General features: G+C 44.7%; 1 non-coding gene and 2 pseudogenes across 1 annotated transcript; all 3 read left to right on the top strand.

The window, feature by feature from the left end:
* The first annotated feature begins 239 nt into the window (after nt 1-239).
* On the top strand, nt 240-432 carry LOC138654566 (U2 spliceosomal RNA). The gene has a single exon (XR_011316368.1). It is a non-coding gene; the product is annotated as a U2 spliceosomal RNA (small nuclear RNA).
* A 6,164-nt stretch (nt 433-6,596) lies between these two features.
* On the top strand, nt 6,597-6,797 carry LOC138654562 (U2 spliceosomal RNA; annotated as a pseudogene).
* Nucleotides 6,798-12,961: 6,164 nt separating this feature from the next.
* On the top strand, nt 12,962-13,162 carry LOC138654561 (U2 spliceosomal RNA; annotated as a pseudogene).
* The last annotated feature ends 3,771 nt before the right edge of the window (nt 13,163-16,933 follow it).

Below are 16,933 nucleotides of genomic sequence, written 5' to 3'. Positions count from 1 at the left end.
GGTGTGTCAAAGTGGGCAGAGTTATGCAGATTCAAAACGCGTTGGGCGCAGCTTCAACGAGCACACACAGACACACACAGCCAAACAACCGACCAAAACCCAAGCACACCCGAACTGTCATTGAGAATGCATCCAGAGTTTCTGAAAATGTCTTCCTTGCGGCAATCTTTGGCTCGGTCTCCACAATGGGTGTCGGTTGTAGGCCTGGGTGCGTCTGAAATGGCCAACCATTTCAGGCCATCGCTTCTCGGCCTCCTATGGCTAAGATCAAGTGTAGTATCTGTTCTTATCAGTTTAATATCTGATACGTCCCCCATGTGGGGACCATATATTAAATGGCTTTTTGGAACAGGGAGCTGGAAATGGAGCTTGCTCTGTCCACTCCATGCATTGACCCGCTATTGCAGTCTCTCCGGGAACAGTGCACTCCTTCTCTGATCCGGTTTCTAAAAACAGATTGAATGGAAATTAGTCAGCACAGCAAGTTGTCTTGGAACCCTAGATGGGAATTTATTTCAGGGTTGTTAAGGAAGCACATTTCACATGCCGCTGGCTGCCAAATGTAGCATGCTGCTCGATTTCACTTGCCTAATTGCAACATTTTGTGTGCCTTGCTTTCACCTCTGTATGTATGTATGTATGTATGTATGTATGTATGTATGTATGTATGTATGTCAAGCATTGCATTGCATTCAATAGGCAATCAATCAATCAATCAGGCAATCAATTTTCAGTCTTTCCTGGTTGCTGCCACAGGTGTGTTAAGATGTAGGCCTGAATTAGGCCTTTCTTACAGTGTAGCAAATATACTGTGCCATCTACAGAATTAGGCCCCTGCCTGCTGTCAGCACTTGGTATTTAAATTGAAGCATCCAATGAGTAGTTCTGCCATACATACCACATTTGTGACCACCGATCATGAATTCTTTTGGAAGACATTGTTTACCTCTTGTGGACCACCGACTTTGAAATGCGGTGTATGATAGGTATTTGAAAAAAAGGAAAACTGGTGTCTGTGCTGATCTCGAATCTGCTAGTCTTGTGTCTTGTAGATACACCTGTGTGAGGAGTATTCTAATGCTTTTGACCAACCAGGTGCGCTGCCTGCAGTCGATAGAATCTTAGCACGGAACCTTCACCTGCAGTCACAATGGGGATGGTGGGTGTGTCAAAGTGGGCAGAGTTATGCAGATTCAAAACGCGTTGGGCGCAGCTTCAACGAGCACACACAGACACACACAGCCAAACAACCGACCAAAACCCAAGCACACCCGAACTGTCATTGAGAATGCATCCAGAGTTTCTGAAAATGTCTTCCTTGCGGCAATCTTTGGCTCGGTCTCCACAATGGGTGTCGGTTGTAGGCCTGGGTGCGTCTGAAATGGCCAACCATTTCAGGCCATCGCTTCTCGGCCTTTTGGCTGCGATCGATCAGTTTAACTGTGAGATTGTAGTCAGGTCGGGTGCTTTCGGTACCCTCTCTCTCGGCCTGGGGGGATCGCTCCTCTTCGGAGGGGCTTCACCCCCCTGCTGCTATAGGGAGAGAGGATTAGTCCGGAGCAACGAGTTGCGATCGCCTTAAAAGGGCGCTAGCCTTTTTTTGTGTTTACAGCTGGAGTTCTTTCTCGGAAGGATGCCGGCTGCACTTACCTTTGCATCGGGTGAACCCCGGATGAGGAACACGGTCCGTATCGAGGTCTTGGAGAGATTCCGGAAGGAGAAAGAAATCCGCTACGTTTGCAACACCGTCCTTCTTGGGATCCTGGAGTTCGGCAGAGAGGACATCTTCTGTTTTCAGGACAATGAGCAGAAAGGTACTTATACTATTACCTTTAGGAGCCATGGTTGTTGTCAGCAGTTGGTCCAAAAGGTGAATGACAACATCTTTGCTGATGAACTGGAGGGCCTGGTCTTCTCCCTGCTTTTCGTCCAAGAGGAGGTACAAATGATTGTTTTCTTTCCAAATCCTTTTGTGGAAGTACTGGACATTTTAACCTGTTTGCGTCGCTATTGCGATGAAGTAACCTTTCAAGGGAATGTTAAAAACGCCGTTGGTTTCTGGTGTGGCAAGCGGAAATTCCTGGTGCGGCTGAAGAAAAATCCGGAGGGCTTTGGAGGAACAGAACATCCCCCCTCTACCATCACCATTGGGAAGAGCCGTGGCTACTTATTCTACACAGGTATGCCTATGTATTGCAGGAACTGTGGCAAGATGGGGCATACCCAAGGGAATTGTGTGGAAAGAAGGGCATTCCGCTGCAGCAATTGTGGTCAATTCGGACACTTCATGAAGGATTGCCCTCAAAAGAAGGCTTGTAACCTATGCGGGGAGGTTGGACATATGTTCCGAGGATGCCCACATAGGACTAAAGTCCGTACGTATGCAGAGGCGGCTGAGAGACCCGTGCCAAGGCAGGAACCAGCTATTGTCCCGGTCCATGCTGAGCTGAGTATCCCGGAGACCGGAGTAAGGCCTGAGCCAAGTCCCACTGTTCCTACAGCAGGGGAGGCGGCTGAGAAGGCCAAGGGCGCAGAGGAGAAGGTGGGGACGGAGCAGGAGTGTGGTGGCCCTCAGGGAGGCCCTCCTGTGTCGAAGTCCCGGAAAAAGGGCGGAGGGCGGACCACCCAGAGACTGGAGCAGGGGGACTCTCCCGTTGGGGGGGTAACCCTTGTGTCGAAGGTCTCGAATGAGGCTGGTGTGTTGGAGCAGAGCGCCCCCACTATGTTGGCGGTGGGGGGCACTGTGGCGAAGACCCCAGTCATTCCCAGGGACTCGAGCCAGCAGACCGCAGTTTTTTCTCCTACAGGTGATGGTGTGGATGAGGTCATTGTGCCAGATCCGGAGGCCCCCCAGGAAGTAAGAGGCCATGTAGCTATCACAGAGGACGACTGTACGAGTGAGCTGCCTGAGCCTTCTGGAAAGAAGCTGCGAGGGGATACTCTTCTGGAGGCCAATCCAGAGTCTCCGGATGTGTGTTTTCCCAGCGGAGACATGTGGCTGAACACGGACTCTTCTGGGTATCCATTACCGGGTTCCTCGGATCCCCAGAACATTGACTCTTTTTCCACACTGCCAGATGTGATTGAGGAGTTTATGGAAGTCATTGAGGATATCTCTCCTCCCTCATGACATAAATGCCATCCATGAGGTGTCTCTCACTTAATGTGAGATCTCTAAAGAGCCCTGTCCGCAGGGCTGCTCTTTTTGATTTTTTTGAAACATTAGACTTTGATATATGTTTTTTACAGGAGTGTGGTCTGCAGCATGGAATCCGGTATAACGAGATAAAAAAGGACTGGAAACTAGGGCCCTCTGTATGGTCGGGCTCGAACGAAAACAAGTCTGCTGGTGTGGGTCTGCTCTGCCGAGGTAATAACATCATCATCTCCTCTGTTACTGAGATTGTACCCGGCAGAGCTATCCTAGTGCATTTGTGTTTTAATAATTTTAATTTCCGTGTCATTAATGTGTACGCTCCACCAGATAAACAGGAGCGTATACGTTTGTTTGAAATTCTACCGGTATTCTGTGTAGGGTCATCTCCTCTCTTGGTAGCTGGGGACTTTAATTGCCTGAATGTGAATGAGCGCCGAGGAGGGGGTGACCCAATCCGTAAGTTAGATAAGTCGTGTTTTTTACTAAATAGCTTGCAGACTGATTTTAAGTTATGCGATGCCTGGAGGTCGCTTTCGCCGACGGACCCAGGATTTACATGGTCCGGTCGGGGAGTGGCTTCCAGGATCGATTTTATGTTTTTATCTGAGGATTTTAGCCCTGTACAATTTGTTTTAATGCCTAATTTATTCTCTGATCATAAAATGTTAAGCGTAAAGATAGAGTATCAAGGAGAGCTGAGGATAAATAGAGGTTTGTGGCGTCTGGGGGTCCATTTGCTGGAAGACCCTCAGGTGAGGTCAGACTTCTGTAATGCCTACCAGGAATGGAGACAGTTAAGGCCTCCATATATTAAAATCCTATCCTGGTGGGAAGTGATCAAAGATAAAATAAGGTTTTTTTTTATCAGGGCTGGAAAGAGGAAGGCGCGGCGGAAAAAGCAGATTTATGTAAATTTAAATATGAGACTGCAAACTCTCCATAAATTTAAAGAGATAGGACTAGAGGTGGAAGATGATATTGCAAGCCTAAAAACTGAAATACAATTGTGCCTTGATCAAAAAGGTAAAGAAATAATTTTTAATTCCAAAGTGAAACATTTAGAAGAAGGTGAGAAGTGTACACGTTTCTTTTTTAAAAAAGTGATGGAGAAAAAGGAGACGATCACCTGTCTTGATGGAGAAACAACTGTGGAAGGTATGAAGAAGGTGGCTTTTAATTTTTATAGAGACCTTTTTAGTAAAAAAAGTGTAAATAATGTTTTTTTACAAGATGCTCTTAATATCCTGGATTTTAAGTTAAGTTCTGTAGACCAGGGGTTTTTAATAGAAGATCTTAGCATGGAAGAACTTTTTAGTGTTTTTAAAAGTTTTTCAAAAGGGAAAGCCCCAGGAGCAGATGGTCTACCTGTTGAATTTTATTTGACTTTTTGGGATGTTTTAAAGGAGGATCTTTTAGCACTTTTTAAAGAGGTTTTTATGTGTTCAGAGCTGCCTAAGTCATGGAGGAGGGGGATAGTGTCCTTAATTTATAAGAAAAAGGGCGCTCGTGATGACCTCAGGAATTGGAGGCCTATCACCCTCCTCAACATGGACTATAAAGTTTTAGCTAAAATTATTGCTTGTCGTTTTAAAACTGTGATTAATAAATTGATACAACCCGAACAAGTATGTGGAGTACCAGGGAGGAATATTGCTGAGATTTTAAATGTTATTAGAGATGCAATATGGTACTCTAGGGATAGAAGTCAGAGCCTGGCCCTGTTGGCGCTGGACTTTGAAAAGGCGTTTGACAGGGTCTCGCATGAGTATCTTTTTAAAGTTTTAAAACAAATGGCGATCCCCGACATGTTTTTATCTCGTATTATGATTTTATATAATAATGTGTTTTCTCAAATTTCTGTCAATGGTTTTTTAACAGATTTTATCCCGTTGGAATCCGGAGTGAAGCAGGGGTGTCCATTATCCCCAATTCTTTTTATTTGTGCTATGGAACCCCTGCTGTGTATGATCCGGAGAGATAAAGTGGTCCGAGGGGTTCCTATTCCGGGTGGAGGAGGGGCCCAAGTCAAAGTATTTGCCTACATGGATGATGTTACTGCCATCTGTACAGATCCTGCTTCACTCCGGAGAGTGGTAATGTGCACCAATTTTTTTAGTCAGGCTTCAGGTTTTAAAATGAATTTTAATAAAACTGAATGTTTGATTTTGGGTTCCTGGGATACAAATGACCTACCAGCAGTAAAATTGAGGCACGACGAGGTAAAAATTTTGGGTATAGTATTTGATGCTAAAAATGATGGACACGTGAGCTGGGAGGAGGTACAGCATAAAATGGTGAAAAAGCTCTCCTTCTGGAATTTGAGATGCTTGTCGATTGAAGGGAAAATTTTAATTATTAAATCTGTTTTATTGCCTATGATGCTTTATGTTGCCATGGTATATCCTCCTTCTGAGTTGATACTAAAAAAACTAACTCGATGTATTTTTATGTTCATTTGGGGATCAAAAATGGAAAAGCTGAGGCGAACGGAAATGTACAAGAAACAACAAAATGGAGGAAAAGATGTCCCTGACTTGCATTTGTATTTATATGTAAATTTCTTTTGTTTTTGTTTTAAAGTTTTTAACACTAATTCTACTTTTAGTCTGTTTTTAAAATATACTTGCGGTTTTATCTTTAAAAAATGGTTCAGGCCATGTTTATCAGCACCCATTTTATTATGCCCGCCCAAGCATTTTATTGTTTTAGAAAAGGTGATAAGGACTTATAAATTAAAGGACTTGGATGCCGATCTCCTTCTGGACAGAAAAAAATTGATGGTTCATCTGAGAAGAGAAGAAGGAGTGTCCCCTGTGAGCAACTTCTCCTGGAGTAGATCCAAGCGTGTGTGGAGGAACGTTTTTGGGAAATTCTTGGCCAACATTCACAAAGACATCGCATGGATGGCTGCCCACCAGTGCCTCCCAACCAGAGACTTCCAGCACAGGAGAGGCCTGGTGGCGCGGGCAAAGTGCCCAAGAGACTCTTGCCGAGAGGATGAGACTGTTTTGCACCTTTTCTGGAACTGCTGTTTTGCACAAGAACTTTGGGGGAGATTGGGGATACTTTTAAAATGGGTTTGTGGTCTTAAAGATTTTAGCTATGAGTATGTTTTATATGGACTTTTTAATTGCCCCACTACACACCAGTTCAAAGTATGCTGGTGTATAATAAACTGTGCCAAAAATGCAATCTGGAAAGCGAGAAACATTTTACTTTTTAACCGTGATTTTATCTCTGTAAATGATTGTATTAAATTGGCTTTTAGTGAAATGTTTATTTATTTCTTAAAGGATGTTAAAGATGTGGGGAAGAAGGAAGCGAATCGTAGATGGTGTTTTTATATGTGGAATACTGTTTTATATTAAGTTGTTTCATGTTGTTGTATTTTATTATTGTAATTGTTTATGTTTCTTTTGCACAAAAGGTTTCATTTTTTCTTGTTGTTCTATGTCTTATGACTAAATAAAATTTTGTTGAAACCTTATCTGTTCTTATCAGTTTAATATCTGATACGTCCCCCATGTGGGGACCATATATTAAATGGCTTTTTGGAACAGGGAGCTGGAAATGGAGCTTGCTCTGTCCACTCCATGCATTGACCCGCTATTGCAGTCTCTCCGGGAACAGTGCACTCCTTCTCTGATCCGGTTTCTAAAAACAGATTGAATGGAAATTAGTCAGCACAGCAAGTTGTCTTGGAACCCTAGATGGGAATTTATTTCAGGGTTGTTAAGGAAGCACATTTCACATGCCGCTGGCTGCCAAATGTAGCATGCTGCTCGATTTCACTTGCCTAATTGCAACATTTTGTGTGCCTTGCTTTCACCTCTGTATGTATGTATGTATGTATGTATGTATGTATGTATGTATGTATGTATGTCAAGCATTGCATTGCATTCAATAGGCAATCAATCAATCAATCAGGCAATCAATTTTCAGTCTTTCCTGGTTGCTGCCACAGGTGTGTTAAGATGTAGGCCTGAATTAGGCCTTTCTTACAGTGTAGCAAATATACTGTGCCATCTACAGAATTAGGCCCCTGCCTGCTGTCAGCACTTGGTATTTAAATTGAAGCATCCAATGAGTAGTTCTGCCATACATACCACATTTGTGACCACCGATCATGAATTCTTTTGGAAGACATTGTTTACCTCTTGTGGACCACCGACTTTGAAATGCGGTGTATGATAGGTATTTGAAAAAAAGGAAAACTGGTGTCTGTGCTGATCTCGAATCTGCTAGTCTTGTGTCTTGTAGATACACCTGTGTGAGGAGTATTCTAATGCTTTTGACCAACCAGGTGCGCTGCCTGCAGTCGATAGAATCTTAGCACGGAACCTTCACCTGCAGTCACAATGGGGATGGTGGGTGTGTCAAAGTGGGCAGAGTTATGCAGATTCAAAACGCGTTGGGCGCAGCTTCAACGAGCACACACAGACACACACAGCCAAACAACCGACCAAAACCCAAGCACACCCGAACTGTCATTGAGAATGCATCCAGAGTTTCTGAAAATGTCTTCCTTGCGGCAATCTTTGGCTCGGTCTCCACAATGGGTGTCGGTTGTAGGCCTGGGTGCGTCTGAAATGGCCAACCATTTCAGGCCATCGCTTCTCGGCCTTTTGGCTGCGATCGATCAGTTTAACTGTGAGATTGTAGTCAGGTCGGGTGCTTTCGGTACCCTCTCTCTCGGCCTGGGGGGATCGCTCCTCTTCGGAGGGGCTTCACCCCCCTGCTGCTATAGGGAGAGAGGATTAGTCCGGAGCAACGAGTTGCGATCGCCTTAAAAGGGCGCTAGCCTTTTTTTGTGTTTACAGCTGGAGTTCTTTCTCGGAAGGATGCCGGCTGCACTTACCTTTGCATCGGGTGAACCCCGGATGAGGAACACGGTCCGTATCGAGGTCTTGGAGAGATTCCGGAAGGAGAAAGAAATCCGCTACGTTTGCAACACCGTCCTTCTTGGGATCCTGGAGTTCGGCAGAGAGGACATCTTCTGTTTTCAGGACAATGAGCAGAAAGGTACTTATACTATTACCTTTAGGAGCCATGGTTGTTGTCAGCAGTTGGTCCAAAAGGTGAATGACAACATCTTTGCTGATGAACTGGAGGGCCTGGTCTTCTCCCTGCTTTTCGTCCAAGAGGAGGTACAAATGATTGTTTTCTTTCCAAATCCTTTTGTGGAAGTACTGGACATTTTAACCTGTTTGCGTCGCTATTGCGATGAAGTAACCTTTCAAGGGAATGTTAAAAACGCCGTTGGTTTCTGGTGTGGCAAGCGGAAATTCCTGGTGCGGCTGAAGAAAAATCCGGAGGGCTTTGGAGGAACAGAACATCCCCCCTCTACCATCACCATTGGGAAGAGCCGTGGCTACTTATTCTACACAGGTATGCCTATGTATTGCAGGAACTGTGGCAAGATGGGGCATACCCAAGGGAATTGTGTGGAAAGAAGGGCATTCCGCTGCAGCAATTGTGGTCAATTCGGACACTTCATGAAGGATTGCCCTCAAAAGAAGGCTTGTAACCTATGCGGGGAGGTTGGACATATGTTCCGAGGATGCCCACATAGGACTAAAGTCCGTACGTATGCAGAGGCGGCTGAGAGACCCGTGCCAAGGCAGGAACCAGCTATTGTCCCGGTCCATGCTGAGCTGAGTATCCCGGAGACCGGAGTAAGGCCTGAGCCAAGTCCCACTGTTCCTACAGCAGGGGAGGCGGCTGAGAAGGCCAAGGGCGCAGAGGAGAAGGTGGGGACGGAGCAGGAGTGTGGTGGCCCTCAGGGAGGCCCTCCTGTGTCGAAGTCCCGGAAAAAGGGCGGAGGGCGGACCACCCAGAGACTGGAGCAGGGGGACTCTCCCGTTGGGGGGGTAACCCTTGTGTCGAAGGTCTCGAATGAGGCTGGTGTGTTGGAGCAGAGCGCCCCCACTATGTTGGCGGTGGGGGGCACTGTGGCGAAGACCCCAGTCATTCCCAGGGACTCGAGCCAGCAGACCGCAGTTTTTTCTCCTACAGGTGATGGTGTGGATGAGGTCATTGTGCCAGATCCGGAGGCCCCCCAGGAAGTAAGAGGCCATGTAGCTATCACAGAGGACGACTGTACGAGTGAGCTGCCTGAGCCTTCTGGAAAGAAGCTGCGAGGGGATACTCTTCTGGAGGCCAATCCAGAGTCTCCGGATGTGTGTTTTCCCAGCGGAGACATGTGGCTGAACACGGACTCTTCTGGGTATCCATTACCGGGTTCCTCGGATCCCCAGAACATTGACTCTTTTTCCACACTGCCAGATGTGATTGAGGAGTTTATGGAAGTCATTGAGGATATCTATCCTCCCTCATGACATAAATGCCATCCATGAGGTGTCTCTCACTTAATGTGAGATCTCTAAAGAGCCCTGTCCGCAGGGCTGCTCTTTTTGATTTTTTTGGAACATTAGACTTTGATATATGTTTTTTACAGGAGTGTGGTCTGCAGCATGGAATCCGGTATAACGAGATAAAAAAGGACTGGAAACTAGGGCCCTCTGTATGGTCGGGCTCGAACGAAAACAAGTCTGCTGGTGTGGGTCTGCTCTGCCGAGGTAATAACATCATCATCTCCTCTGTTACTGAGATTGTACCCGGCAGAGCTATCCTAGTGCATTTGTGTTTTAATAATTTTAATTTCCGTGTCATTAATGTGTACGCTCCACCAGATAAACAGGAGCGTATACGTTTGTTTGAAATTCTACCGGTATTCTGTGTAGGGTCATCTCCTCTCTTGGTAGCTGGGGACTTTAATTGCCTGAATGTGAATGAGCGCCGAGGAGGGGGTGACCCAATCCGTAAGTTAGATAAGTCGTGTTTTTTACTAAATAGCTTGCAGACTGATTTTAAGTTATGCGATGCCTGGAGGTCGCTTTCGCCGACGGACCCAGGATTTACATGGTCCGGTCGGGGAGTGGCTTCCAGGATCGATTTTATGTTTTTATCTGAGGATTTTAGCCCTGTACAATTTGTTTTAATGCCTAATTTATTCTCTGATCATAAAATGTTAAGCGTAAAGATAGAGTATCAAGGAGAGCTGAGGATAAATAGAGGTTTGTGGCGTCTGGGGGTCCATTTGCTGGAAGACCCTCAGGTGAGGTCAGACTTCTGTAATGCCTACCAGGAATGGAGACAGTTAAGGCCTCCATATATTAAAATCCTATCCTGGTGGGAAGTGATCAAAGATAAAATAAGGTTTTTTTTTATCAGGGCTGGAAAGAGGAAGGCGCGGCGGAAAAAGCAGATTTATGTAAATTTAAATATGAGACTGCAAACTCTCCATAAATTTAAAGAGATAGGACTAGAGGTGGAAGATGATATTGCAAGCCTAAAAACTGAAATACAATTGTGCCTTGATCAAAAAGGTAAAGAAATAATTTTTAATTCCAAAGTGAAACATTTAGAAGAAGGTGAGAAGTGTACACGTTTCTTTTTTAAAAAAGTGATGGAGAAAAAGGAGACGATCACCTGTCTTGATGGAGAAACAACTGTGGAAGGTATGAAGAAGGTGGCTTTTAATTTTTATAGAGACCTTTTTAGTAAAAAAAGTGTAAATAATGTTTTTTTACAAGATGCTCTTAATATCCTGGATTTTAAGTTAAGCTCTGTAGACCAGGGGTTTTTAATAGAAGATCTTAGCATGGAAGAACTTTTTAGTGTTTTTAAAAGTTTTTCAAAAGGGAAAGCCCCAGGAGCAGATGGTCTACCTGTTGAATTTTATTTGACTTTTTGGGATGTTTTAAAGGAGGATCTTTTAGCACTTTTTAAAGAGGTTTTTATGTGTTCAGAGCTGCCTAAGTCATGGAGGAGGGGGATAGTGTCCTTAATTTATAAGAAAAAGGGCGCTCGTGATGACCTCAGGAATTGGAGGCCTATCACCCTCCTCAACATGGACTATAAAGTTTTAGCTAAAATTATTGCTTGTCGTTTTAAAACTGTGATTAATAAATTGATACAACCCGAACAAGTATGTGGAGTACCAGGGAGGAATATTGCTGAGATTTTAAATGTTATTAGAGATGCAATATGGTACTCTAGGGATAGAAGTCAGAGCCTGGCCCTGTTGGCGCTGGACTTTGAAAAGGCGTTTGACAGGGTCTCGCATGAGTATCTTTTTAAAGTTTTAAAACAAATGGCGATCCCCGACATGTTTTTATCTCGTATTATGATTTTATATAATAATGTGTTTTCTCAAATTTCTGTCAATGGTTTTTTAACAGATTTTATCCCGTTGGAATCCGGAGTGAAGCAGGGGTGTCCATTATCCCCAATTCTTTTTATTTGTGCTATGGAACCCCTGCTGTGTATGATCCGGAGAGATAAAGTGGTCCGAGGGGTTCCTATTCCGGGTGGAGGAGGGGCCCAAGTCAAAGTATTTGCCTACATGGATGATGTTACTGCCATCTGTACAGATCCTGCTTCACTCCGGAGAGTGGTAATGTGCACCAATTTTTTTAGTCAGGCTTCAGGTTTTAAAATGAATTTTAATAAAACTGAATGTTTGATTTTGGGTTCCTGGGATACAAATGACCTACCAGCAGTAAAATTGAGGCACGACGAGGTAAAAATTTTGGGTATAGTATTTGATGCTAAAAATGATGGACACGTGAGCTGGGAGGAGGTACAGCATAAAATGGTGAAAAAGCTCTCCTTCTGGAATTTGAGATGCTTGTCGATTGAAGGGAAAATTTTAATTATTAAATCTGTTTTATTGCCTATGATGCTTTATGTTGCCATGGTATATCCTCCTTCTGAGTTGATACTAAAAAAACTAACTCGATGTATTTTTATGTTCATTTGGGGATCAAAAATGGAAAAGCTGAGGCGAACGGAAATGTACAAGAAACAACAAAATGGAGGAAAAGATGTCCCTGACTTGCATTTGTATTTATATGTAAATTTCTTTTGTTTTTGTTTTAAAGTTTTTAACACTAATTCTACTTTTAGTCTGTTTTTAAAATATACTTGCGGTTTTATCTTTAAAAAATGGTTCAGGCCATGTTTATCAGCACCCATTTTATTATGCCCGCCCAAGCATTTTATTGTTTTAGAAAAGGTGATAAGGACTTATAAATTAAAGGACTTGGATGCCGATCTCCTTCTGGACAGAAAAAAATTGATGGTTCATCTGAGAAGAGAAGAAGGAGTGTCCCCTGTGAGCAACTTCTCCTGGAGTAGATCCAAGCGTGTGTGGAGGAACGTTTTTGGGAAATTCTTGGCCAACATTCACAAAGACATCGCATGGATGGCTGCCCACCAGTGCCTCCCAACCAGAGACTTCCAGCACAGGAGAGGCCTGGTGGCGCGGGCAAAGTGCCCAAGAGACTCTTGCCGAGAGGATGAGACTGTTTTGCACCTTTTCTGGAACTGCTGTTTTGCACAAGAACTTTGGGGGAGATTGGGGATACTTTTAAAATGGGTTTGTGGTCTTAAAGATTTTAGCTATGAGTATGTTTTATATGGACTTTTTAATTGCCCCACTACACACCAGTTCAAAGTATGCTGGTGTATAATAAACTGTGCCAAAAATGCAATCTGGAAAGCGAGAAACATTTTACTTTTTAACCGTGATTTTATCTCTGTAAATGATTGTATTAAATTGGCTTTTAGTGAAATGTTTATTTATTTCTTAAAGGATGTTAAAGATGTGGGGAAGAAGGAAGCGAATCGTAGATGGTGTTTTTATATGTGGAATACTGTTTTATATTAAGTTGTTTCATGTTGTTGTATTTTATTATTGTAATTGTTTATGTTTCTTTTGCACAAAAGGTTTCATTTTTTCTTGTTGTTCTATGTCTTATGACTAAATAAAATTTTGTTGAAACCTTATCTGTTCTTATCAGTTTAATATCTGATACGTCCCCCATGTGGGGACCATATATTAAATGGCTTTTTGGAACAGGGAGCTGGAAATGGAGCTTGCTCTGTCCACTCCATGCATTGACCCGCTATTGCAGTCTCTCCGGGAACAGTGCACTCCTTCTCTGATCCGGTTTCTAAAAACAGATTGAATGGAAATTAGTCAGCACAGCAAGTTGTCTTGGAACCCTAGATGGGAATTTATTTCAGGGTTGTTAAGGAAGCACATTTCACATGCCGCTGGCTGCCAAATGTAGCATGCTGCTCGATTTCACTTGCCTAATTGCAACATTTTGTGTGCCTTGCTTTCACCTCTGTATGTATGTATGTATGTATGTATGTATGTATGTATGTATGTATGTATGTCAAGCATTGCATTGCATTCAATAGGCAATCAATCAATCAATCAGGCAATCAATTTTCAGTCTTTCCTGGTTGCTGCCACAGGTGTGTTAAGATGTAGGCCTGAATTAGGCCTTTCTTACAGTGTAGCAAATATACTGTGCCATCTACAGAATTAGGCCCCTGCCTGCTGTCAGCACTTGGTATTTAAATTGAAGCATCCAATGAGTAGTTCTGCCATACATACCACATTTGTGACCACCGATCATGAATTCTTTTGGAAGACATTGTTTACCTCTTGTGGACCACCGACTTTGAAATGCGGTGTATGATAGGTATTTGAAAAAAAGGAAAACTGGTGTCTGTGCTGATCTCGAATCTGCTAGTCTTGTGTCTTGTAGATACACCTGTGTGAGGAGTATTCTAATGCTTTTGACCAACCAGGTGCGCTGCCTGCAGTCGATAGAATCTTAGCACGGAACCTTCACCTGCAGTCACAATGGGGATGGTGGGTGTGTCAAAGTGGGCAGAGTTATGCAGATTCAAAACGCGTTGGGCGCAGCTTCAACGAGCACACACAGACACACACAGCCAAACAACCGACCAAAACCCAAGCACACCCGAACTGTCATTGAGAATGCATCCAGAGTTTCTGAAAATGTCTTCCTTGCGGCAATCTTTGGCTCGGTCTCCACAATGGGTGTCGGTTGTAGGCCTGGGTGCGTCTGAAATGGCCAACCATTTCAGGCCATCGCTTCTCGGCCTTTTGGCTGCGATCGATCAGTTTAACTGTGAGATTGTAGTCAGGTCGGGTGCTTTCGGTACCCTCTCTCTCGGCCTGGGGGGATCGCTCCTCTTCGGAGGGGCTTCACCCCCCTGCTGCTATAGGGAGAGAGGATTAGTCCGGAGCAACGAGTTGCGATCGCCTTAAAAGGGCGCTAGCCTTTTTTTGTGTTTACAGCTGGAGTTCTTTCTCGGAAGGATGCCGGCTGCACTTACCTTTGCATCGGGTGAACCCCGGATGAGGAACACGGTCCGTATCGAGGTCTTGGAGAGATTCCGGAAGGAGAAAGAAATCCGCTACGTTTGCAACACCGTCCTTCTTGGGATCCTGGAGTTCGGCAGAGAGGACATCTTCTGTTTTCAGGACAATGAGCAGAAAGGTACTTATACTATTACCTTTAGGAGCCATGGTTGTTGTCAGCAGTTGGTCCAAAAGGTGAATGACAACATCTTTGCTGATGAACTGGAGGGCCTGGTCTTCTCCCTGCTTTTCGTCCAAGAGGAGGTACAAATGATTGTTTTCTTTCCAAATCCTTTTGTGGAAGTACTGGACATTTTAACCTGTTTGCGTCGCTATTGCGATGAAGTAACCTTTCAAGGGAATGTTAAAAACGCCGTTGGTTTCTGGTGTGGCAAGCGGAAATTCCTGGTGCGGCTGAAGAAAAATCCGGAGGGCTTTGGAGGAACAGAACATCCCCCCTCTACCATCACCATTGGGAAGAGCCGTGGCTACTTATTCTACACAGGTATGCCTATGTATTGCAGGAACTGTGGCAAGATGGGGCATACCCAAGGGAATTGTGTGGAAAGAAGGGCATTCCGCTGCAGCAATTGTGGTCAATTCGGACACTTCATGAAGGATTGCCCTCAAAAGAAGGCTTGTAACCTATGCGGGGAGGTTGGACATATGTTCCGAGGATGCCCACATAGGACTAAAGTCCGTACGTATGCAGAGGCGGCTGAGAGACCCGTGCCAAGGCAGGAACCAGCTATTGTCCCGGTCCATGCTGAGCTGAGTATCCCGGAGACCGGAGTAAGGCCTGAGCCAAGTCCCACTGTTCCTACAGCAGGGGAGGCGGCTGAGAAGGCCAAGGGCGCAGAGGAGAAGGTGGGGACGGAGCAGGAGTGTGGTGGCCCTCAGGGAGGCCCTCCTGTGTCGAAGTCCCGGAAAAAGGGCGGAGGGCGGACCACCCAGAGACTGGAGCAGGGGGACTCTCCCGTTGGGGGGGTAACCCTTGTGTCGAAGGTCTCGAATGAGGCTGGTGTGTTGGAGCAGAGCGCCCCCACTATGTTGGCGGTGGGGGGCACTGTGGCGAAGACCCCAGTCATTCCCAGGGACTCGAGCCAGCAGACCGCAGTTTTTTCTCCTACAGGTGATGGTGTGGATGAGGTCATTGTGCCAGATCCGGAGGCCCCCCAGGAAGTAAGAGGCCATGTAGCTATCACAGAGGACGACTGTACGAGTGAGCTGCCTGAGCCTTCTGGAAAGAAGCTGCGAGGGGATACTCTTCTGGAGGCCAATCCAGAGTCTCCGGATGTGTGTTTTCCCAGCGGAGACATGTGGCTGAACACGGACTCTTCTGGGTATCCATTACCGGGTTCCTCGGATCCCCAGAACATTGACTCTTTTTCCACACTGCCAGATGTGATTGAGGAGTTTATGGAAGTCATTGAGGATATCTCTCCTCCCTCATGACATAAATGCCATCCATGAGGTGTCTCTCACTTAATGTGAGATCTCTAAAGAGCCCTGTCCGCAGGGCTGCTCTTTTTGATTTTTTTGAAACATTAGACTTTGATATATGTTTTTTACAGGAGTGTGGTCTGCAGCATGGAATCCGGTATAACGAGATAAAAAAGGACTGGAAACTAGGGCCCTCTGTATGGTCGGGCTCGAACGAAAACAAGTCTGCTGGTGTGGGTCTGCTCTGCCGAGGTAATAACATCATCATCTCCTCTGTTACTGAGATTGTACCCGGCAGAGCTATCCTAGTGCATTTGTGTTTTAATAATTTTAATTTCCGTGTCATTAATGTGTACGCTCCACCAGATAAACAGGAGCGTATACGTTTGTTTGAAATTCTACCGGTATTCTGTGTAGGGTCATCTCCTCTCTTGGTAGCTGGGGACTTTAATTGCCTGAATGTGAATGAGCGCCGAGGAGGGGGTGACCCAATCCGTAAGTTAGATAAGTCGTGTTTTTTACTAAATAGCTTGCAGACTGATTTTAAGTTATGCGATGCCTGGAGGTCGCTTTCGCCGACGGACCCAGGATTTACATGGTCCGGTCGGGGAGTGGCTTCCAGGATCGATTTTATGTTTTTATCTGAGGATTTTAGCCCTGTACAATTTGTTTTAATGCCTAATTTATTCTCTGATCATAAAATGTTAAGCGTAAAGATAGAGTATCAAGGAGAGCTGAGGATAAATAGAGGTTTGTGGCGTCTGGGGGTCCATTTGCTGGAAGACCCTCAGGTGAGGTCAGACTTCTGTAATGCCTACCAGGAATGGAGACAGTTAAGGCCTCCATATATTAAAATCCTATCCTGGTGGGAAGTGATCAAAGATAAAATAAGGTTTTTTTTTATCAGGGCTGGAAAGAGGAAGGCGCGGCGGAAAAAGCAGATTTATGTAAATTTAAATATGAGACTGCAAACTCTCCATAAATTTAAAGAGATAGGACTAGAGGTGGAAGATGATATTGCAAGCCTAAAAACTGAAATACAATTGTGCCTTGATCAAAAAGGTAAAGAAATAATTTTTAATTCC

This window comes from Ranitomeya imitator, unplaced genomic scaffold, assembly GCF_032444005.1.
Source record: "Ranitomeya imitator isolate aRanImi1 unplaced genomic scaffold, aRanImi1.pri SCAFFOLD_678, whole genome shotgun sequence".
NCBI lineage: Eukaryota > Metazoa > Chordata > Amphibia > Anura > Dendrobatidae > Ranitomeya > Ranitomeya imitator.
This window is presented reverse-complemented; position numbering and strand designations above follow the sequence as displayed.